This window comes from Mizuhopecten yessoensis, unplaced genomic scaffold (genome assembly GCF_002113885.1).
Source record: "Mizuhopecten yessoensis strain PY_sf001 unplaced genomic scaffold, ASM211388v2 scaffold9157, whole genome shotgun sequence".
Lineage (NCBI taxonomy): Eukaryota > Metazoa > Mollusca > Bivalvia > Pectinida > Pectinidae > Mizuhopecten > Mizuhopecten yessoensis.
The window spans coordinates 1220219-1242684 of NW_018407907.1; the positions used below are offsets into that span (position 1 = coordinate 1220219).

At 36.3% G+C, this 22466-nt stretch overlaps 1 protein-coding gene across 1 annotated transcript in view; it reads right to left on the minus strand.

Annotated features, from left to right (window-relative positions):
* The window catches only part of LOC110457457 (ATP-dependent RNA helicase DDX1-like), a 266330-nt gene that overhangs the window by 133911 nt on the left and 109953 nt on the right, over positions 1–22466 (minus strand). The gene's annotated exons all lie outside the window — the stretch shown is intronic.

Below are 22466 nucleotides of genomic sequence, written 5' to 3' on the forward strand. Positions count from 1 at the left end.
ATCGAATATTGTAGGTAAATATACCTGTTCTACGCTAACTAACATGATCCCTTGGAGAGTGAAAGTGTAATTCTATTTTAAGTAACAGTGACCTTGACTTTTGACCCGTTTACACGCATATTCAAACTTGACCAAGGTACATGCATGCTGTAGGTTAATATACCTGTTATGTTCCATCAAAATCTGTCAAGAAATACAATGGCTAACTAACATATGACCTTGACAGTGAGAGTGGAATTCTATTTTAAGTAACAGTGACCTTGATCTTTGACAAATAACATCCATATTCAAACTGGACCAAGGTACAATGCCTGTTGGAGCTCAATATTATACCTGCTATATGTTTCATGTCAAAAAATACAGCTTCAGAGCAATGACAAGGAGTATGACTGTGATATAACTTTCCAAAAATCATGTTTCCCTTCGGCTTCACTCTCGGGAAACATGATTTATCTCAGGGAAACAACTCTTCAGGTCTCCCTCACACCAGGGCAATAAGTGTATAATGTATCATTATGTCAAATTTCAAAAATACCAGTCATTAGATTCAGAGCTTAAGGTCTAAGCCATACCCCATGGTGTATTGTTAGCAACAATGACATTGACCTTATACATTTTCTAAATTGCTTTTAAAACAATACTTTATAGATTTGATTATGTTGAAACCTAAAATTTAACGCTGTACAAATAAAATATTTCCACTTATGAAAGATTCCACAGGAAAGTAACAATTATTAATGTAGCGGACATATACAATTATAACAATATCTTTTCTATACAGTCAAACCTGCTCAAGAGGTCACTCCTATGAAGAGACCATGCAGACCTGTGTCAATTAAGAGACCACAGGACTTTCTTAACTCATTTACCCCTGAAGACACATTTGAACTCTTCCAATTCAAAGGTTGGAAGAGTTCATTATGAAACTTCAGGGGTGAATGAATTAACACTGTCTCTGAATACAAGCTTGAATGCACAATATTTATCATTTGTGGACTTTATTTGAGGTGAATATGTGGTTGTATAGACCGGAGAAAGTGATAATGACAAGGACAAAGCATTAAGTCAACATCACTTTTCTCGGGTCCATTCAATCACACAATTACTGAAAGAAAAATCTTTTAATTGTTATGTTAGGTGCTAAATAATGTTGAACCCTTTCAGCACTGTAGACCATAATGGACGCATCCATATCAATGCATGGTAGAGTCTACTTAAAGTCACATAGGTGTGAAAGGGTTAAATCATAAAAAAAGATGGAATGTAAGAAATCTTATGGAGGAGAGTACTGCCTTTTGACAGAAAGTATTGTGACGTCACAATTGAAATGACGTCATTAAATGAGTATTGACCTGATGTTTCTTAAAAAAGTTAAAATATTTCTTGTATCACATTTTATTCATCCCCTTTCAAAAGATCTTCTTTAGCAAGACATTGACCCATAGGACCAAATATCATCTCAATTTAAAACCAACCGGGCCATAGATACTACACTATACATTGTCATGATGTGTAAATAACATTTCTGGCTAATCAAGCTAAAAACTAAACAATTTTATAATTAAGCTTCAGTGTCTCCAATTTTCAAGTGATCACTTTAATTAAGACACACCTCTGTTGAATTTTCAATTTGGGAAATTTTATTGTAAATTTACTTCAGATTAAAACAAAACCATTGTTACGAAACTTGTTTATGCATGCAGTCAACAAATTGCTGAGATGACAAAAAGAGAAAGTTTACCAAGAGATTAATGAAAGTTTGTTTTAAACACATATCAAACACAATCCTAGGGGATTGCATTTACATCTTAATCAATAACGCTCTGATTCGCCGACAAATCATTTGTGAAAAAAGTTGAGCTCCCCGAGAGGATTTCTGAACTTTGCTCTTAAGCCATAGAATTTTAATCTACTACAAAATTAATGGGTTTTCTTTAATGTAATCCATCTCCCAACAAGATTAGATAACATAAAGTATCTTATCTAAAAATATCACTGCTTACCGTTTCATGGCCGATTTTTTGAAATCTGCGAGTTCACCATAGCACATCAGTATTGACCCATATGAGAGATGTATGCCAGACCCAAGAAGTGACTATTATTTATAATTAGTGATAATGTTGTGTAATAATCGTTAGCAGCTAAGTATGCTAGGAACAGCCAGACACATCAATCTAGCCACTATTAAGTTTGAAAGACTACTGCACCCAATATGGAGATTCTTAGAAGCCAAGATGCTCCATAAAGTTGCACTAAAATAACTTTCAATAAGTGGAATTAACGCAATGTGCTGTATCATTGAGTGATGAATTTAGTTCCCCGTCTGTAAATTAGTTGAATCTATGGGCAATGTGTTAAATTCACTGGCAAGAATTAAAGTCAAATCTAAATGAATTGAATCAGTCAAGAAATTCACTGGCAATACGTTTAACTGATCACTCGCATGCAAGGCACAGTGTCCTCTAACTTTCTTTTGCGGCCACCTGCTATAAATAGATTTATTTGAACAAACCTCAGCGCACCTCACAAAAACTTATTTTGTTACTCTAGGCTTCATGGTTTATTAGAAGATGTTTTTCAAGTAGTTAAACACGCCTGACAATCGACTTTGAATGTATGTCATGACCATGATGCAGTGTCGTATATTTGAACAAACTTGATAGCCCATCACCAAATCAAGTTACAAGTTAAATATCATTATTTTAATTAAGCTTCACGGTACCGTATGTACATGAGAAGTTGTACAATGCTTTTTTACACTGTTCACCCCTGTGACCTTGAAACTTGATCAAGGTCATATAAACAAACAAACTTGATAACCACAGAATTGGAAAGCTACACTAGACTTTGTGATTCTTTCAATCCTGGATGCCATTATCATATAAGCTTTGACACAGGTACATCTGCCAGGTGAGTTAACGAAGAGGCCTACTGACAAACCTTATTACCATACAGTAAACTGTTTAAATGTAATAAGCTTATCCTAAGAGAACCTGACACATTCACTTAAAAACTCTGGACATGCGGGGCAGGCAATTTTTAACTCCGGTGGCCAAAAGAAGCCATATTCAAAAAATTCAAAAAATAAGTAAGACAGTGCAGACAAGATGATATCTGGCAGTTAACTACGCCGCTGATTCAAAGATTGAAGATGAAAGTGACGAAGAATATTGAGGAGCAAATCATGGTGGCCCTGGTAGCTATCTACACAAGAGTTGGGAAGCTGAATCTTATCGGTCAGGTTGGGCAGTGGATAACGTACTCGCCTTTCACCAAGGCGGTCAGGGTTCCATTCCCTGATCGCTCTTGAAACGTTATGGGGTTAGCTGCTGGACCACATGGGTTTTCTCTAGGTACTCCAGTTTCCTCTCACTTTAGGACCCCAGCGAGCAAACATCAGGGACAACAAGAGGGATTAATATCACAAAGTTGAAAAAACTTGTTTTAAAATTGTTACTAAATATAGGTTGAATGTCAAAAACCTTGAATTTTCAATATAATGTTTTTTAACATATGAAAAGAATGAGGAATTATAAGTTTATAACACACAACCTATTCTAAGTTATAAGCCTTCATTTTCATATATTCTGTTAAGTACTCATATGTATATTATATATAGAGTTCAGCATTATATGAGGTAATTTAAGATTTCTGTATCCAGACTCACTGTCCCAAGGCAGATGTAAATTTTTGAAATAAAGGTTAGGGTTAAATCCCAGACAACATTATGGCATCGTTACAATACCGTAACTACGTAACTACACTCTTCGGACTTGTCTGGCTGGGGCCTATCATTTTAATCGAAGCACGCTCTCACTCAGGCTACGTATACTTGCATGTAAAAACTCTTATGGAGCATAACATCATAAAATGAACCATAATTTTACACCTTCCCCTTCTTATTAAATTAAAGACCACCATTCTGCTCATGGTGGAATCTCATCAGATCATAAGAGAGTAAAATTAAGTTTCCCCTGACAGCTTCCCCTCAATATTGAATGATTGAAGAGCAACGTTCATCTTACGGTTCAAGCACGGCTGATAGAAATAGCATCAAATAATATTTGACCCAGCGGCTGAAATAGATGAAACATTACATAGAAAAGCAGTAAATAACAATCTTCCTTCTTAAGGTAACTGTATACACACAAACAACCTGATATACCGACCAGTGTTCTGTTCTAGTCAAATCTTTCCCCATCTGTAAGAATCTCACCAGGGTAAGAATCAGCTAACCAATAACTGTAATCCCCGGGGGAGAAGTTGGCTATATCTGCTTCTTTTCCCTATTCCCTAGTTATTTTTCCCATGGGGAGAAACCAGCTAACTGATTTGTTCTGTGGGAAAAGTTAATAGCAAGGGAAGTTGTTGGGGTTTATATTTATTTTTTATTTATTTTTGGGGGGGGGGGGGGGGGGGGGGGATTAGTGGTTTAACATCATTACTAAGAATCAGAATAACTTCTACTGACCTTTTTAGTTCAGCACTTTCAAAACTATAAAAATTTGAAACAAAATCATGAAAAATTAAGTATTCACATTGCTTTCAAGTTCTATGCCGGGATTCCAAATCTTCAATAAACTATCAGTATGTTTGTTTTGACTCTTTAAGGGTATATTTGTTTTGACTCTTTAAGGGTACCTTTGTTCCACTGTATTGGCCAAATTAACACTGGAGAATTTCCCATGTTTTTTCATAGAAACCAGCCCTTAAGGATCCCTGTCCGTCTGCCCTGTGGTTTTCATATCTACAGTAACCTCCCTTTAACTTCCACTTGTCCTGTTCATAGTCACTCATGGTTCCAATCCTGGGCCAGCCTCACTGAAGATTTAACTTCTTTTTCATCTTCATTATTTCTCATAAAAGTGCAACAATATATGTTTTTCTTTTCAGAAATAATCTCTCAAAGCTGTAGTGAAATATCAGTTTCCAACATTTGGTTACAGTTTTTGGCAGTGGTGTAACAGGGATCGATCCTTAATTTCATTTTGGATATTTACATAGTGGAACTTGGCTAGGGAACTAACCGCTGATTTACATGTAGCTATGTAGGTTAGACCAACCAGACGTGACTGGACGGCCGGAAATCAAATCCTGGTCTGGTTACACGTAGCTCCGTAGGTAAGACCAACCAGACGTGATTGGACGGCCGGAGATCCAATCCTGGTCTGGTTACATTGCGATTTTACTCTATGAACACCGCTGCTGATATATTTTCTCTTTTATTTCATGTTAATTTTTTTTCGTAAAAAAATATCAGTATTTTCAGAAATAATTTAAGCTATTGTCATGTCTATTATAAAAAAATAATCCTTTGAAATAGTTACAGATTTTAGGGGTGGTGCAGGAATCCTTAAAAATGAATAAGATTAGAACATTTGATTTTGCGATGGTAATTGGTACAATGCTTTGGAATTTTCAAGATTGTGCACTCAACAATCGGAACTCTCTTCAAGTTTTCTCAATATGTGTTCAATGAAATTTTTATGAAAATGCAAAAATGTTTTGCAAGATGGATGGATGGACAATTAGTCTGTCGCTGCTTAAAAAAGTACAATAGAAATAATGAATCATTGATATGTTTGTTTTCAGGCATTTCAACTCGGATCGGCACAGCTAATGCAGACTGAGCGATCAGTCGGAATAAACCAGGCTGATTTCGTAATAACAATATACAATAATGTTTGACAGTAACACATATCTAAGGTCTCCGCGTTACCGTAACAAACGTCATTAGTAACACGAATAATAGAGGTTTCTGGTACATGATTAACAACAAGTTTCCTAGAACTATTGACCCCCTATATACATAGCTTCATATCTGGCGCTCCCCGATCGATTGTGTCGAACAAATCTTTGTGAATGTCCAATGTGTCCTTATAACACTCTGAATCATTGCTAAACAAAAGCTTTTTTTACAGCTTCAAGGTCATACAAAAGCTTTGAAGGTTACAGGAAAAACAAAGGAGTCACAAACATCAAAAAAACACAATGTTTCAGTGTAAGATCTAATGCATCTGGAATCAAAATTGATGGCCAAAAAAATCTGATAAGCTATATGTGTTAGAAATAATCAACATACCGTATTTTACCGGCAATAAGCCCCCTCTCACAAATAAGCCCCCTCCCCACTTTGGTAAATGTACTGGGAACAGGGTGGGTGCCTGCCATTAAGTCCCCCCCCCCCCCTTTTTGCAGGTGAAAAATGTGAAGTCGTTTGGAGAAAATAAAAGAAAGTTAAAAAAACATTTACTTGTGTCTGTGGTGTTTTTTTTTAAATCTGCATCAACAGGTAGATTTAGGTCGTGTAACACCTTTCAAATTTTACAAAACTGATAAAAACAACAACGCAATTATAAAATGACAATTGGTTAATTAGACCACAGGAACGGTTCAATTGTAACAACAATATGTGATCACTGATTAGACACTCGTGGTTCTAGACACAACAAACCCCACGCTGAAATCACAATAGCATCGCTGTGACACGTTGAGGGGATTCTTACATGTTGAGTCCCAAGCTGTATTCAGAGTCTAGTTTATGATTAAATCATCGATAAAAAAATTGAAGAAATAAATCGACTCAAAACGTATCAATGACAATGTTCAATTCGGCCTCACCTGCAGACGACATGTGCACCTCGGTCCGCCGATAATTTTCCTGTTTGCGTAGGGTACAAAGCCGTTCATTGGAAAGTTACATATTATGTTACACCAAAGTATTTCCACATCAACCATGTCAAACCCTTCAAAACCTTTATTATCATCGTAGGTGACGCTAGAGAATAAATGTTTACCATTATATTCATCGCTTCAATCTACACGTCCGCCATTTTTATGACTTTTTTTTCGATTTGAAATTCTCTCGCACACATTTGGTCATTACTAGGGTACACTGCCGTGAATATTGAAAATAATGACAAAACAACCAATCAGAAGCCTTCTATTATACACGTTCGGGTTTGGTATACTATGTTTGTTTTTATCACATTTTTTTTTCATAAGTGACATTAAATTAAAGTTATATCAATAGTCTTGACCAATAATCTGTCTACTGCTATATATCGACACAGCAAATTTGATCAAACTTTCAAAATATTTTTATTCGTAAAAATATTTTCTGATCCTTTCGTTCAAACATTCAACCTATAATTTAAAAAAAATATATGCTTACAAATATCTGCCGAACCTTTCATTCATTATAACCTTAAAAATTATTTGGAATTATTTTTACGAATAAAAATACCTTCCGATCCCAATGTTCAAGCATACAATCTTAGAATCGTTTATGTTGTGTCGTAAGTTCTATCACGCCATTGGGTATCGAGGGTATGGTTACATTACGTAATATTACGAAAGGAAACAAAACATCTGCTCATGCACACTGCAATATTAAATTAGTTCAATATCATGTACAGTCGCATGTTTCAAAATAAACGAAAAGACTGTTTAATTGGGTTATGCCGCATAACATTCTTATAATTTCATAAGCGAAAAACTATCATGTTACCTTAAATAATCAAATAAATAACTGACAAGGTTTTCACCAAATCACTCCAGGCTTTGGGTGTCAGTAAATGTTTTGTAAATTCAAAACATGTCTGTAACATAAATTCTTATTTCAAGGCCACCAAGATAAGGTCTGCAATGTCGAACTTCAGTTTTTTGTCTGTTAAATTTAAAGATAGAGAATTTTTAGACTCAATGTTGTGTTTATAAGGGGTACATTACAAGTTAATTGGTCAATGATACAATACAATGGAACCTGTCTATTCTAATACCCTGTGGGGGACGCCATATTGATCAGGTTAACCTGTCTAATCTGACACCCTGTGGGACCGAACATATTGATCAGATTAACCTGTCTAATCTGACACCCTGTGGGACCCAACATATTGGTCAGATAAACCTGTCTAATCTGACACCCTGTGGAACATAATATATTGGTCAGATTAACCTGTCTAATCTGACACCCTTTTCGACCCAAAATACTGTCAGAATAAGAAGGTTGTTGGAGTTCACATGTCTCATTTGGTAGTTTTCATTAAAAACAGGAATTTAGCGTTGTGTTGAATTGGAGATGAAGCTGTGATGCTCTGTCATCAGTCTAGAGAGATTTTAGCGTTCAGGAAACCTTTGTTAACGAATCATCCAACTGTCACAGTTTCGCACGAGACATCCATACTCGGCTTTCATGGCCTCCAGTAGCTATATCACAGGCAAGCTACTATTATAGGTTTCATATATGACAGAATCCATAAAAGCATTACATCCTATGTAACTTCGTTAACAAACAAACAAAAATCTCGGTGTGCGGGTTCCAGCTTAACTGACAGGATTATGTGAATACACTGACAGCCGAAGAAATTAAACAATTTTGATAATATGTTTTGACGTATGTTTATGTGTTACAAGCATGATTGCTGAAATACACTATCAGTATTGATTGAAATATCGTGAGAAAGAATTATGATAAATGAAAATCAATGGCTAGCTCCAAGGACTAGCTCCAGGACTATATATATAACTATGTACAAACTTAAGGGTATATGCTACCTAACCATATGACATGCAATTGTCTTTTCTAAAGAGTTTCACAATCAGTAACTTGTAGAAATTCTTTGAGAACAGTTGCAGCTTGGACATCGTTATCAATTAATGACAGATGTGCAGCCCGAGAGAATAAATGGGTTGATCTTTGGTGAAATCCTGCTGAAGTCTCACATGAATCACGAGATAACGCCATGAAAAAGAATCTGATCTCAGCAGTGATCTAATGCCCCATCCCAGCCGTAATTTTGTCCCAAAATGACACCACAAAAAACTCTCACCTTATTTATATATTAGTGAGACCTAACATATGATATATCTCACTTTTACATTGTGAGATCTCACAAGCAACCCGTCAGCTGGGATCTCACATGCTTTTTCTCTGGGAAAGACATTAAATGCAAGACCCCTGATATGACACCTGGTTTACATGTCACCGACCCAGAATCGCCATGATCACTAGGCCTTTTTGTGATCTCTACTACTAAAACAATGTTATACTGCAATGCCGTCAAAAGTCGCCAGCACCGGAAGATCCAATGGAGGGGTTTGGGTCTGGTTTGTATTGTTTAACGTCCTATCAACAGCTATGGTCATTTAAGGACTGCCGGGCCTCCCCTGTGTGTGAGATGCATGCGTGTACTGTATGCCTGTTTTTTGGGAGGCTGCAATATGTTCGTGTTTGTCTCCTTGTGACAGTGCGAAACTGATGTCAACTTTATAGTGCTACCTCACTAAAGCATACTGCCGAAGACATCCAGCAGGACACCCCACCCGGTCAAATTATACTGACAACGGGCGAGCCAGTCGTCCCACTCCCAAAATGCTGAGCGCTAATCAGAAGTAGAAACTACCATTTTAAGAGATTCTGGTGTGTCTGACAGCCAGAGGACAGAACCAAAAGACTAAAGTCCCTGCAGGTAGGGCGTAAGAATTGTATACCTGCTGCCCCCATCGAATGATCGCAAAAGGCAACTAAATTTGGGATCTTAGCTTTTCTCTCCTTTCTAAACAACTTTCTTCTTCCTAATGTCTCCCTAAAATGGCACTGCCTCACTTTTAGCCAATAAAGGGGCCGGGTTCTCCCGCATCGGGTAGCTAATATTGAGGTTGGCAACCCTGGAATCAACTCTGATATGTATTACAGATATTATGTGTAAAGTAGCATTAGCATAGAACTGCAAGAAACATTTTTCTGTACATTAACTACTGTATAACTTTAAATGTTCGTTGCGTATAAACATTCTTGGTTTTCGGGGTAGCTATTGAACCACGAAAATAAATACAACAAATTTGAATGATGATACCACGTGTCTACTGTTTGTTAATATAGGATATCCACGAAAATTTGTACCACGAAACGTCATCTAAATGGCTTCAAACCACGAAGAAAAGTACCCACGAACATTTAGTGTTATACAGTATCCTTGGACAAACTTTTTTTTTCTTCAGCTAAAAGGACATGGGGCATTATGGGTCATTTTTGGCTTCATAAAAAGTAAAAATTTCTATTTGAATTTATTTCCCAATTTCTGCTATAAACATCATATTTGTTAATTGGGGCTATCTTTCTTGATGCAGATCTTTTCCAATGCGCATGCGTAGATGCACTACCAGAGCAACGAAATTGCGTTGCTATGCAGACATAGCCAAAATATGGTGTTCTTGGACAGTTAGCACTGCAGAATTGAAACCCTCTGCATATGACTAACAAAATTCCTTTCTACCAATCATGTTTAAGCATGTCAAATACCTATTTGTTTGTTGCATGCGGAGGCTTTCAAAAATTGAAGAATGTTTAATTAATTTTCTTCAAAATTTCAACCAAATAGCATACAACAGAAGATATTCGAGCATTTTATGATGAACATGCGGGTTTATGTCTCTCTTTGTAATGCCATATCTCCTAAACCAGTTGTGGAATGAACTTGAAATTTCATATTTGCATTCTTCATTTATTACAGATTAGGAATATTACAACTAATTCTAAATCCCCGATGAGCCCTAAAATGGCCCATAACGCCCATATATATATATATATATATACATAGTCCTTTGCTTGAAAAACGAAACAGATGTTTTCAAAAGCTCGCAAAACAAGTTTTTAATGTTTGTTTGTGTTCAAAAATTAGCCTTTATTATTCATACCAAACTGATGAATCTTATTTCAAATCTCCATGTCCTTTTTTATTTATTTATTATGAAGCTGTTTTCTGGTTCATTGTCAGTTTTTATCAAAGATTCCCCTGTTATAGCTCGTTAGCACAAAGATTCCCTGTGCTGGCCCTATATGTACCCGGAAGGGAAACAACGCCTGATGAAAGAAATCTGACAATGCCAGAGACTCTAAAAGAACAAAGAACAAAGTGTCATGTTGCACTGTTAGCTTCATGATCATCAAGCTTACGCATCGTCTGAAGCAAAACTGAAAACTTTACAGAAAAAAACACAAATAAGGTTTGACTCACAGAAACAGAAACTGACATTGAACTCAATACTAATCCTTTCAACGTTGTAGACCATAATGGACCCGCTCCGATCAATTTGTGGTAAAGTTTATTAAAGCTACATGGGGTGAAAGGGTTGAAATTATTACTAAGGCAGCAACAGGTTTTGAGGAGAAAACAAAAGGCATATGGGACCTGTGCATGTCAATCATTCTTGAGAAAATTTAGGACATTTAATACCATTGTTTCTGGCAGAGAAAACACTCCTCCACCCGAAACCCTTCACATTTGAATCATTAACTTCTTAACGTCTTTATACGACAAGTCACTGTTTTCCTTATGTCAAGTCAGTCTTGAAAACAAATCAGCAAACGGGACCATACAACCTCCTCTGATCACCTAAAGTATAAAATCTATTGAATTTCTTCTGAAATAGATGGAAGCAACTAAGGTATTATACAGCCTTAAGTCTACATGTCATGACAGTAAGGTAGCATACATCCTTAAGTCTCTGTCTCACAGTAAGGCAGCATTCATCCTCAAGTCTCTATCTCACAGTAAGGTAGCATACATCCTTAAGTCTCAAGTCTCTATCTCACAATAAGGTAGCATACATCCTTAAGTCTCTATCTCACAGTAAGGTAGCATACATCCTTAAGTCTCAAGTCTCTATCTCACAGTAAGGTAGCATACATCCTTAAGTCTTAAGTCTCTATCTCACAATAAGGTAGCATACATCCTTAAGTCTCTGTCTCACAGTAAGGTAGCATTCATCCTTAAGTCTCTATCTCACAGTAAGGTAGCATACATCCTTAAGTCTCTATCTCACAATAAGGTAGCATTCATCCTTAAGTCTCAAGTCTCTATCTCACAATAAGGTAGCATACATCCTTAAGTCTCAAGTCTCTATCTCACAAGAAGGTAGCATTCATCCTTAAGTCTCCATGTCACAGTAAGGTAGCATACATCCTTAGGTCTCAAGTCTCTATCTAACAGTAAGGTTGAAAGCATACATCCTTAAGTCTCTATCTCCCAATAAGGTAGCATTCATCCTTAAGTCTCCATGTCACAGTAAGGTAGCATACATCCTTGTCTACATTTCAATTTTTGGTTAGGTAGCATACACCGTACCTCAAGTCAGTATAAACTTTAAGCTGACAACGCTCTGAACACTGGACCCCTGTATGTGTAACACACAGTATAACAGCTATTTATAATGACATGTCATGACAGTAAGTCATTATACACAGCTTTACTGTGTGTTACACTGACCTGATAGTCCACAGTGTTTGTAAGAAGTGATGGTCAGGGATACATGACCAGTCTGATGATAGCCTATTGATTCAGTCCAGAGCACGAGCCACTAATGTAGTAAGATAAGGCATGATTTTCTCCACAACAAGTTTTAATTATAACTATATGACTTTATTTTCTGACTAAGCAAGTTTTTTGATGAACTGCTTCCTGGTAAATCCCTCTAACTTTAACTGATTTTCTAACTGTTTTTTACACTGTTATTTTGTTTCAGTATTCTGTAACATGGACACAAAATCACGATCAGATATTGCAGCATCCACAACTCACATCTCATAATCTATAATCTCATATCACAGATGACTATTTTATGAGAAATGTTACATTCTCACAACAATCACATCTCACAGCAGGAATTATTGTTGTCTCACAATTATTACACTGGCAGACTTGGGCTCAGTTGCTTTTTCTCATTGAGGCAACACTTTGAGACCTGCACAGTGTCCTCACCAGAAGGCAATATCAGATTCAGTACATCACACAATATCTTGGAAACTACATACTGTGAAATCACTAATTTTCATGGGCTTTTTAATTTCCTTGATATCTTGATTTGTCTTCATCCATAGATTGAAAGGTTCAAAAAGTAATCACAAGTTTGATAAAAAGCTATTTTCTGGATGTCATGTACCAACAAAATGGTGTTTTGTTGGGAAACCATTTTGTTGGAAAACCACGAAATTTCGGCACCATGAAAATATCTGATTTCAGTGTAATGTCAGTTATGGTATGGTTAGTTATCTCAGAGCGAGAATTTGGTGTCAGTTGCAGTTACTGTATAAGCATACTAAATTTTATTGGTATTCTCATTCCAGTGACTTTCGTGCTACCCTCTTGTCAATTAATCAAAGTCTGCCGCTGAAATGAACTAATATAGCCGTCTTTCTTCACCACAAAATTTGAGAATTTATGAGACAGTAAATGACAAGAATACATATCTGAAAGAAAATTTATTTTTGAGGTTAGATAGGGCTTTGTTCCCAATACAACTGCTGGGCATGGTCGCCCAGTTTATGTTTTAGTCTTTTTGAGAGAAAAAAAACACATTTTTTTTTGCATTATAATTCATTCATTTAGGTACTAAAATTCCGCTAATGTAAAAGTACACAGTATTGGCTGACTTTTAAGCCTAATTTCAGACAGCTGACTTATCCTTGTTTGAAATGTGTAACAGACGGATGGGGGCATCAGAAGCAATTAATTTGAGTGCGAATTTGTCATATTAGCAAAAACATATTTAAATAAATCTTTTCTGCTTGACGTCAACAATTAGTTATTTAAATAAAAATGTTGGGAGTACAGAACCAGACAAATTAAGCCTGATGTTCAAGACCAAAAAATAATTTTACTTTCAGTTCAACAGATTACATTTTACTATCCATACAATGACAGGCAATACTATTGTTCTCTTTCCTGTATTTACCTCCGTAAATTGGTGGGTATAGTGCGCACTCGGGTATAGTGTGCAGGTACGTTTTTGGGGTCAGATTTGAAAAAATGAAAAAAACGAAAAAATATATATAAAAAATCCAAAAAATATCATGAAAGTAACCGATATCAAACTGGAAAGTAGCATCAAAGGTAGCTTGGTGTTTATAAGGCTGATTAATTAACCATTGATTTATTGGAGCCAACAGGCCCATGAAGGTCTCCCACCGTACCGCTTGGAACGAGTGAATGATGGACGAATCCTGCAGAAATCAAACGAAGAAAGTGTAGCTAATTCCAATGCCAGAGAATCGCCGATCAACTTATCTTTCGACATCTCAGCGGTTTTCCCATAATAACAAAAATGTAGTGTTTCAATTATAATCTCCATTTCATGCTAGTTCTGTTTTGTTTTTTTACCAAATCACTAAAGCCTAATTATGTGCATGCTTTTTCCCGGCTCACTTTCATGTTGATCTGGCATCTAACACTACGTGATCGATAACCTCGTGAATTATTTCAATATTTTAAAATGAAGCATCATAAAAATAGCGTATTCTGCTTTTATTTTGTTTCCTTCGAGTAAATTTGAAGGGGATCCGGTATTGAATGTCCACGCTTCCAGTATAAACATATTTTTTATAATCCCTTTACGGTCAAATCAGTCTGTAGTTCTAGCAGTGCATTGAAGGGCTTCACGCCACATGTTGAGGAGTGACTGCTAATTATTTCAATTAAACTGCAGTAGAGCTATTGTTAACCGGTAATCACAGATAGAGTGTTAGCTAATCACTGCATTGTGATTTGTATTAACTGTGGTGTTGAGAAGTATCAATTTACGGTATACCTGATGTTATTTAAAATATGAAGTTTCAAGCACTTTTACAAGTTCCAATTTCTGGTTGTAGCCCCAACTTATTGTAAAAACTCATAAATTCAACAGTGCTTTATTTTTTTGTCCATGCACGCTTAGAAAAATACTCATTGGTAAAAATGGAAATTCTACTAATTCACAAATAACAAAATCATACCATATTCAACCTTGTAATTACCCTTTGCAATCAGCATTACTAGAATTCCAGTAATTGGAGAACGTTTGATTCAGACATCCATTTTTCTGAGGATTTCCAAGGTTTTAATTATAGGTTTAAAAACTCAGAAAACCTTTGTAAGATGTCCTTGAAATGAGTCAAACCTTACAAAAATCTCAAAAACGAAAAAAACCTCACCATAAGCACCTTTTTTTTAAGAGAGTCAATATAAATCATTGTGAAAGGAATTAACACTTTCAGACCATAAAGAGGACAGAAGGTGCCCATTAGGGATTGGGCACTCATACTTGCCTTAATTGAACTTTCCCTATTTAGGAGACAGACTCCAATTTTGGACTCTTAAATTTTAATTAGTATTTTCAACCAGTGAATTTGCTGAATTATTTTTATATTCTACGATCTTATGATTTCATCTGAAAGATAATAGGTTATTTTCTTCTCTCTGGGGGGGGGGGGGTAGATACACTAATTTTGTTAAGGTTAAAATTTGAGCATAAAAGCAATAATAATAATCATTTGAGACTTTGTCAAAACCTTGTTCGTAGGTCGTCTCTAAGCGGTTCACAAATTATTATTCGTGGTTATAGGGCCTTAATGCAACCAGCCAATATCTTTCTCAACTCCCTGGGGAGCATACAGTCGGAGCTGCCATTTCAACGCTAACAGCTAGCATTAAACAATTCTAGTGCTGCCTGACCACGTACTCATTTACAGCTAAGTAGACTGGAACAAGCAGAGTAAAGTATCTTGCTCAAAGATACAACAGAGTGCATGCAGAATCTCCCTCACAGAAAAAAGTTTATTAGGTTAAGTACGGTAAACTGTTTATAACACACATAAGATACTCACATTTCTAGTCACTACAGGATCAATTATCTACATGTACATGTCCGTCAACACTTACCTGAAAATAGAAATTCGTGAAAATTAGATTAATTGTATGGGAGTTATATATATAATTACATCAAATCGTAATCTGGTAAATAAAAAGAAATGATCAAAAACATATGGATGTCATGCTGGGCCTCAAATCAACACAGTTCTTAACAAGAATCTGTTCGGAACACATGGTGTATTAACTTCTGGTACATAAAATCATGAGGGAGCCGTTTTATAGGAAGGTAAAAATATTTTGTAATTGAAACCCTTCTCCTATGTTTAACTTCATGCAATATTAATGTGTGAAGATAGAAGAAGGCGAATTTCAACCCAAGGTTTAACACTAAGACGTCCACAATAAGCTAGACCTAGACTTCAAATCACCTGTTATTTGAATAAATGGTCACCCCGTGTGATGGCGACGGAGAAATCTTCCGGTTTAGAATTTCAATTTTGATAGGAATTGAAAATAAAAATCTTCCCAGGAAAAATGTACCTGTCAATTTGGTTAACTGATTGTTTTCCTCACCAGGTGACCGTGGTTTTCACATTTTATATATAGAACACCATTTCCAGTTCAAGTACGGAAAAGTTACGTCTACAGAGACAGAAAACTCGGAATCGATAATAAAGGGAGGTAATCCTATCAATTCAGTGCAGGGAAGTCTTCCAATATTCAGATACACTAGCATCTGGTAAAGAGCTTCTAACCATGGGGTGACAGAAACAGAAATTTGCCGAGAGAAATCTAAAAAAATTAAAGTATATATGTGAAACCTTATTAAGCAGAAATGTCTGTTGTCAGGATAGTGAATGTCTATAAAGAACAGCTATCTATGCGTCCCACAGTGTTCTGAAACGACCAGTCGTTAATACTCTGTAGGAATTCAAATTAGAAAGCGTTTGATAAACCCAACAGGACAACTCTATAGTGTATCCAGAACAGACAACTGACCCATCAGGACCAACTACAAGAGACCAATGACCAATCAAAGTTCTCGGTTGGAGACTGTTGACCAATCAAATCTCCCTGCAGGGAAGTATTGACAACGCAGTGGGAGATCGCTGCATATGAACCCTCAAAGGCAAGAAAGGAATCATGGCACAGACATATAGACCTAGTAATGTTTGTAGGCAAAACTACAAAGGAAGATGAAAACATTCTAAAGAGCTAAATTCCACTGGAGAATATATAATGAAAAGCCACATTATCTCTGGGGTCAACCAGGGCAGCAGATGTTCTCCGCACCTAGGGTGTTGTAATCAAATTATCCGCTGGGAATTTAAATACCAGAAGGGTTATAAATCCAAATTAATGTTATAATATAACACTTTTATACATGTATGTGTGTATGTATACCTCAGAGAGGCATAGTGTGAATAAACGATACTGCAAAGTGCGAAAGTTTCTTCACAGCTGTGCAGATTTTCATCAAAGTACGACCTGCGGGGTAGAAGCTGGCTTCCACACTCTAATTAAGGATCATAAAGTCCCACTGCAGACAAAACACTAGAGAGTTCCACTTCAGATTTTCATACATACAGTAGCCTCCCCTTAAGGCTCTCCATACTATTACCAAAATTGTAACTTAGTATTGGAAACTGTTTTTCTGGTATGACTATAGCTTTAATTAATCATTTCTGAAGAAACAAGAATTCCACGGGAGTGGATGTGTCGCCTGCTCAGCGCTTTTAGTAAGAAAAGTGTTTTGGCTTGAGTTATTGCGTAAACAGATATGCCAAAACGCATAAAGTTGAAACTCGACAAAAAAAAACGTAATATATGTTGAGCATTATTGCTTCTTAGAATACCAAACAAAATTTGGAAGGATTTGATTAAAAAATACAAACAGTTTTTGCATTTACTACACAATGCTCTTTTTGTGCAATAAAAAGGGCATAACTCCACAAAAAATGTACATAAACTTCTGAAATGCAAACTTGTACGAGCTATATTAATATGCAATATGTGTACCAAGTTTGAGTTCAATCAACCCAAGGAAACTTGAGCTATCGCAGGGAAACCTTGATTCGGATGACGCAATTAACTGCCAACGCAGACAAAGTAATACCGATATGTCGCCATCGGTGACACAAAAACCTTACCTTGCGACACTTTGATGACAAATATTCTCCGTCCTACCTAGGGAGTAATGGCAAGTATATAATTACAGTTTCTCGCAGTGGTACAGGTATCTTTAACTCAATCACCCCTACATATCTAAACTGGACTTGCCCGGTCTTTGATTTGGTAAGGTTCAAATGTGACTTTAGGGGTGAAAGGGTAAACACTCAAAGCATCCCAGTAGAGAGTCCATACTCCATACAAGACTGCGTATGACCGCAGTTATTGCTTCAATCTCATAATCAGTGTGGTACTCAATGTTGTATAACCTATACAGAACAAGCGAAGCCGTCACTTGTGTGTGTTGATCGCAGGGGAGACACTGCCTCCGACTAGACAACGTTGATACAGCCTGCAAGTACCTACACATAAAAGCCATGCCGCCATATAAATGACTGTACAAACAATTAGCGCTGCACGCTGATATATTCCAATCAAATATACCATTCCCTAGCAGGACACGAGTGAATAAATAAATCTGATCATACTCATAGTCTTTAACGTATGTTAGATAAACGTATGTTAGATAAGTACTTGTTACCAGAGTTCTATGCATCTCAGAACGCAAATTTTCAAAACAATTTCAAGATCCTATATAAAGCCGTTCAGACATCGCTAAATGTATTTGCCCTCCTTATCTAGACAAATTCTCACGCCAATAAACCAATTGGAACTGGAGTTTACGCATCCAAATATAGCGACAGAAACGTTCTGGAATCCGCATAATTTCTGATAAAAAGCATTATTGTTAATAGGATGGTGCCCAAAGATAGTAGCAGGCTAAATGCTTATTTAGTGTGCGAGAACATATGCCATACCCTTACAGGGTGTGTGGGTGGCACAGAATCGGAGTTCAGAGGGAGGAATTATACACTAATCTTAATTTTCTTCCACCAAATGTCAAACCATTCATCCGAATCATATCAAGCTATGCAGAAATGCAATTAGCCCCGGTGATAGGGCTTCATCGAAACATTTCAAGATCGTATATTCGTGTTTACTTTGTAAACTCCGTGACAAGTTCAAACAAATTGGTGCCCTAAAGGCACTTTATAAATAGCTACAAAAAAACGATCGGTGCATTTATAAGATTGATTTGTTAGGTGAGAGTACGTTCAAATAGTTCAATGAATGACACAAAGTAGGGACATAAACAGATCTCAAAGAAGCGTTTGACTGGATTTAATTAAACGTATTAATTTAAAAAACCCATCCAGATTTAACTTGCAGTGTGAGGCTACAGAAACCCCCATAGCCCACATATCTGTTCCTGAGAATAAATAGTATTTGGTAGTAATGAGGTAAAGGTCAAAGTCAAGGTCAAATAGTTGCCTGTTGACCTAGCTCGTGAACCTCGATCATTTCATTACCACACACACAACCTGTAAACAAGTACACATCATGAACAGAGGCCACTATATTCTTTGCAAACCTAAGCTTATGTTGATTTTTTAAAATTTGAGGTCGTCTTCAGGTTGCACTGAACCAATTTGTTGCCCTAATACTTTGCTTGACTTTAAAGTACGTTCACATTAACTCATTCACCCCTGAAGACACGTTTGTACTCTTCCAATTCAAAGGATGGGATAGTTCATCGTGAATTATCAGGGATGAATGAGTCAAGTCTGAAGTTTGCATCATAAATGGTAGCCAATACATGCTTTGGAAACATGTATGAAACTTGATTCTAATACCTGAGGTCAAGGTCAAAGTTCAAGCAGAGGTCAAAGTGACATCATTGTAGGATGAGATAATGCCTTTTTGTGATACAAAGTTTGATGTCTATTCATAAAATAGTGGCTCTGAAATGCTCTGGAAAGCTTCATTTTAGTACCTGAGGTCATGGTCAAAGGTGAAATAGAGGTCATTTTGACCTATTTGTAGAATGTGATACTGCCTATCTATGAAACAAAGTTTGATGCCTATATATATGATTATCAAAACAGTAGCTGAGAATTGCACTGAAAACTATCATTTTAGTACTTGAAGTCAAGGTTAAAGGTCAAAAAGCTTTGCTCAATTTATTTTACCCTTTTGCTGTATCAACAAATAACTTCGAACAACATTCATTTGATTCAGACACACCTGTTATGATCATTACACACACCCTGCAGTAACTGCGAGATCATTTGACCAAGGGATGTAGATTTTTAGTTTGTGCGAGTTTCGACTTAAATGAGGGAGTTTGGAAAGAAATTGGTAAATTTTCGTCAGAGTGACAGAGTTTCCCTCCTAATGAGGGAGAGTTGACAGCTATGGGATAGAAACTAGCAGTGAACAATGAAAACAAAATCACTTTCAATCTCCAGGTTACCAATGCCGGTGTGTGCAGTAGTCTCAATGTAACATTCCAGATCTACATGCAAAGGACACCACCTGAAACTTCAGTACAACGTTCGCCACCACGATGACGAAGGATAAAAATATCATCATCACTTTTAACGAGAACCTTACATGACCTGAATAAAACGTAAACAAGTAAACAAGACTTGAATACCGAAGGCATTTCTCAAAAATGTCTTTTTAATTCAAAGATACAATTAATGATAAATACGAGAATTACTGCAATTCTATTCCTTTCCCGACATAAAACGTTGACAAAAAATTGGATATTTTTGCCTGCAGGTTACAAAAAGTACATGTAGCAGCGTAATCTAAACCAAATATTGTTCTTTTAAAGCAGCACAATTGTGTCTGCATGAACAAATTTCAATGCTTCTTTCGATAAACTCTAATGTCCTTCATCACCGGTAAAAGAAAATTTGGAATTCTTATTGGTTTTGTTATCAGTTACTGTCCTTTGCTGAAGATGTTTTTATGTCCTATTTCGATCAAAATGTTTCAAAATTGGGATGGTCACGAATGTGAAAGCCATCACATTATCAAAGAAAAGAATTTGGTGAATGTGAAGGTTGAATTGTATGCCGACGAAAATCTTTTTTCCGTTAATGCATAATTTGAAACAACATGTGTTCTAGCCGAGTCTTGAACTTCTACACATATTGACCTTTATAGATTACATGACAATTTATACAAACTAAAAACACTGTAGAGTAGCAAATCTTCACAGCAGTTTAGTTTTCGCTCTCTGTAATGAGGGCAAATCTACTATTATAGTGAATATAAGTAACCATGCTGTTAATAAACATAGTAATTAAATATGAAGTGTTTGATTTAAACACTGGACAAAAAAAATAATCTCATGGGCAAATTGATTAGAGCAAAAGTTTGACTGGCAAAAATTTCCTCCTGGTATATAATAATAGTAATAATAGTTTGAGTTTTTCATAAACAGCTGTATCACGTACAACCTAGTTTGTATGTCGTCTGAAAGCGGTTCACATTATGATTATTATCTGTGGTAAAAGGGCCTTTACAACCAGTCAATATCTTTGTCCACTCCCTTGTGAGCATACAGCCGGTGCTGCAATTTCAGCGCTCACAGCTAGCTTTTAACAATTCTAGCACTGCCCAACCACGTACTCATTTACAGCTGAGTAGACTGGAACAAGCAGAGTAAAGTTTCTTGCTCAAAGATACAACGCAATGCCGTGCCGTGACTCGAACCATCAACCTTTCGGTCATAAGTCTGGTGTCCTACCACTAGACTACCGTGCCTCCCATACTGTATACAGTAATTAAATATGACCAAAATGATATAATGTAAACCTTCCAACCCTTTCTGAACTTACAGATTGTGCTACCATGCAGAATTAGGTTGGAGATATTAAAGGCCATCTTCCAGAGGCTGTAAAACAGTGACAGACTATCTAAACCAAATAAATTGTCAGACTCAAAATATGCCAAATCACATTTAATCCTACCAGGCCCAAAGGAATGCTCAAGTGAAACAGAAAACACTGATATGGCCATTAAATGGCTGTTCGTTATGTCATATTATGGTTCGCCATCCAAAAACAGGCTTGACAGACAATAGGCAAATCAACAAGTCCTGTATGAAGACTTTAACTCATTCACCCCTGAAATTTCATGATGAAATATTCCAATCTTTGAAATGGAAGAGTTCAAATGTGTCTTTAGGGGTGAATGAGTTACTAGGCTTGCAATGGAATTTCTGAATCGTCCTCCTTGAGTCTGATTAATCGTTTTCAGATAAAATGTCTATAAGTATCTATATGTATTATGTCATATTTCGGTTCTCCGTCCTCTGACAAGAATGTCACCTGATATAATAATACAATACTAATATGTAAAATATTGAAATTGTAAAATTATTGATATGATGTCTTATTGCTTATCTTCAATAACAATAACTTTAAATTTCAGGAATTTTTGCCATAACTCTTTTATAGCTAATCAAAATATGATATTTGGTTCAAACTTATAGTACATGTATATATACAAAATTTTGCAAATACAGATTAGACGAACAGACAGATGACATGGAATCATGTATTCCATCATTGCGTATTGCATCAATACCGGTGTCATATAAGATAAGTATCCCCCATAGGATAAGTATCCGGATACTAAAACTGGCCATAGGATAAGTATCCCCCCCATAGGATTAGTATCCCCCCAAATCATATTAAACTTTTACTGTACATAGGTGTTGGATATATTGATTTTATCTAGGAGGAAGTATTAATGAACATTATTTTTATAGCTGGAGGCTTACAAGAAACTTTTGACGGTATACATTAGAGGAAT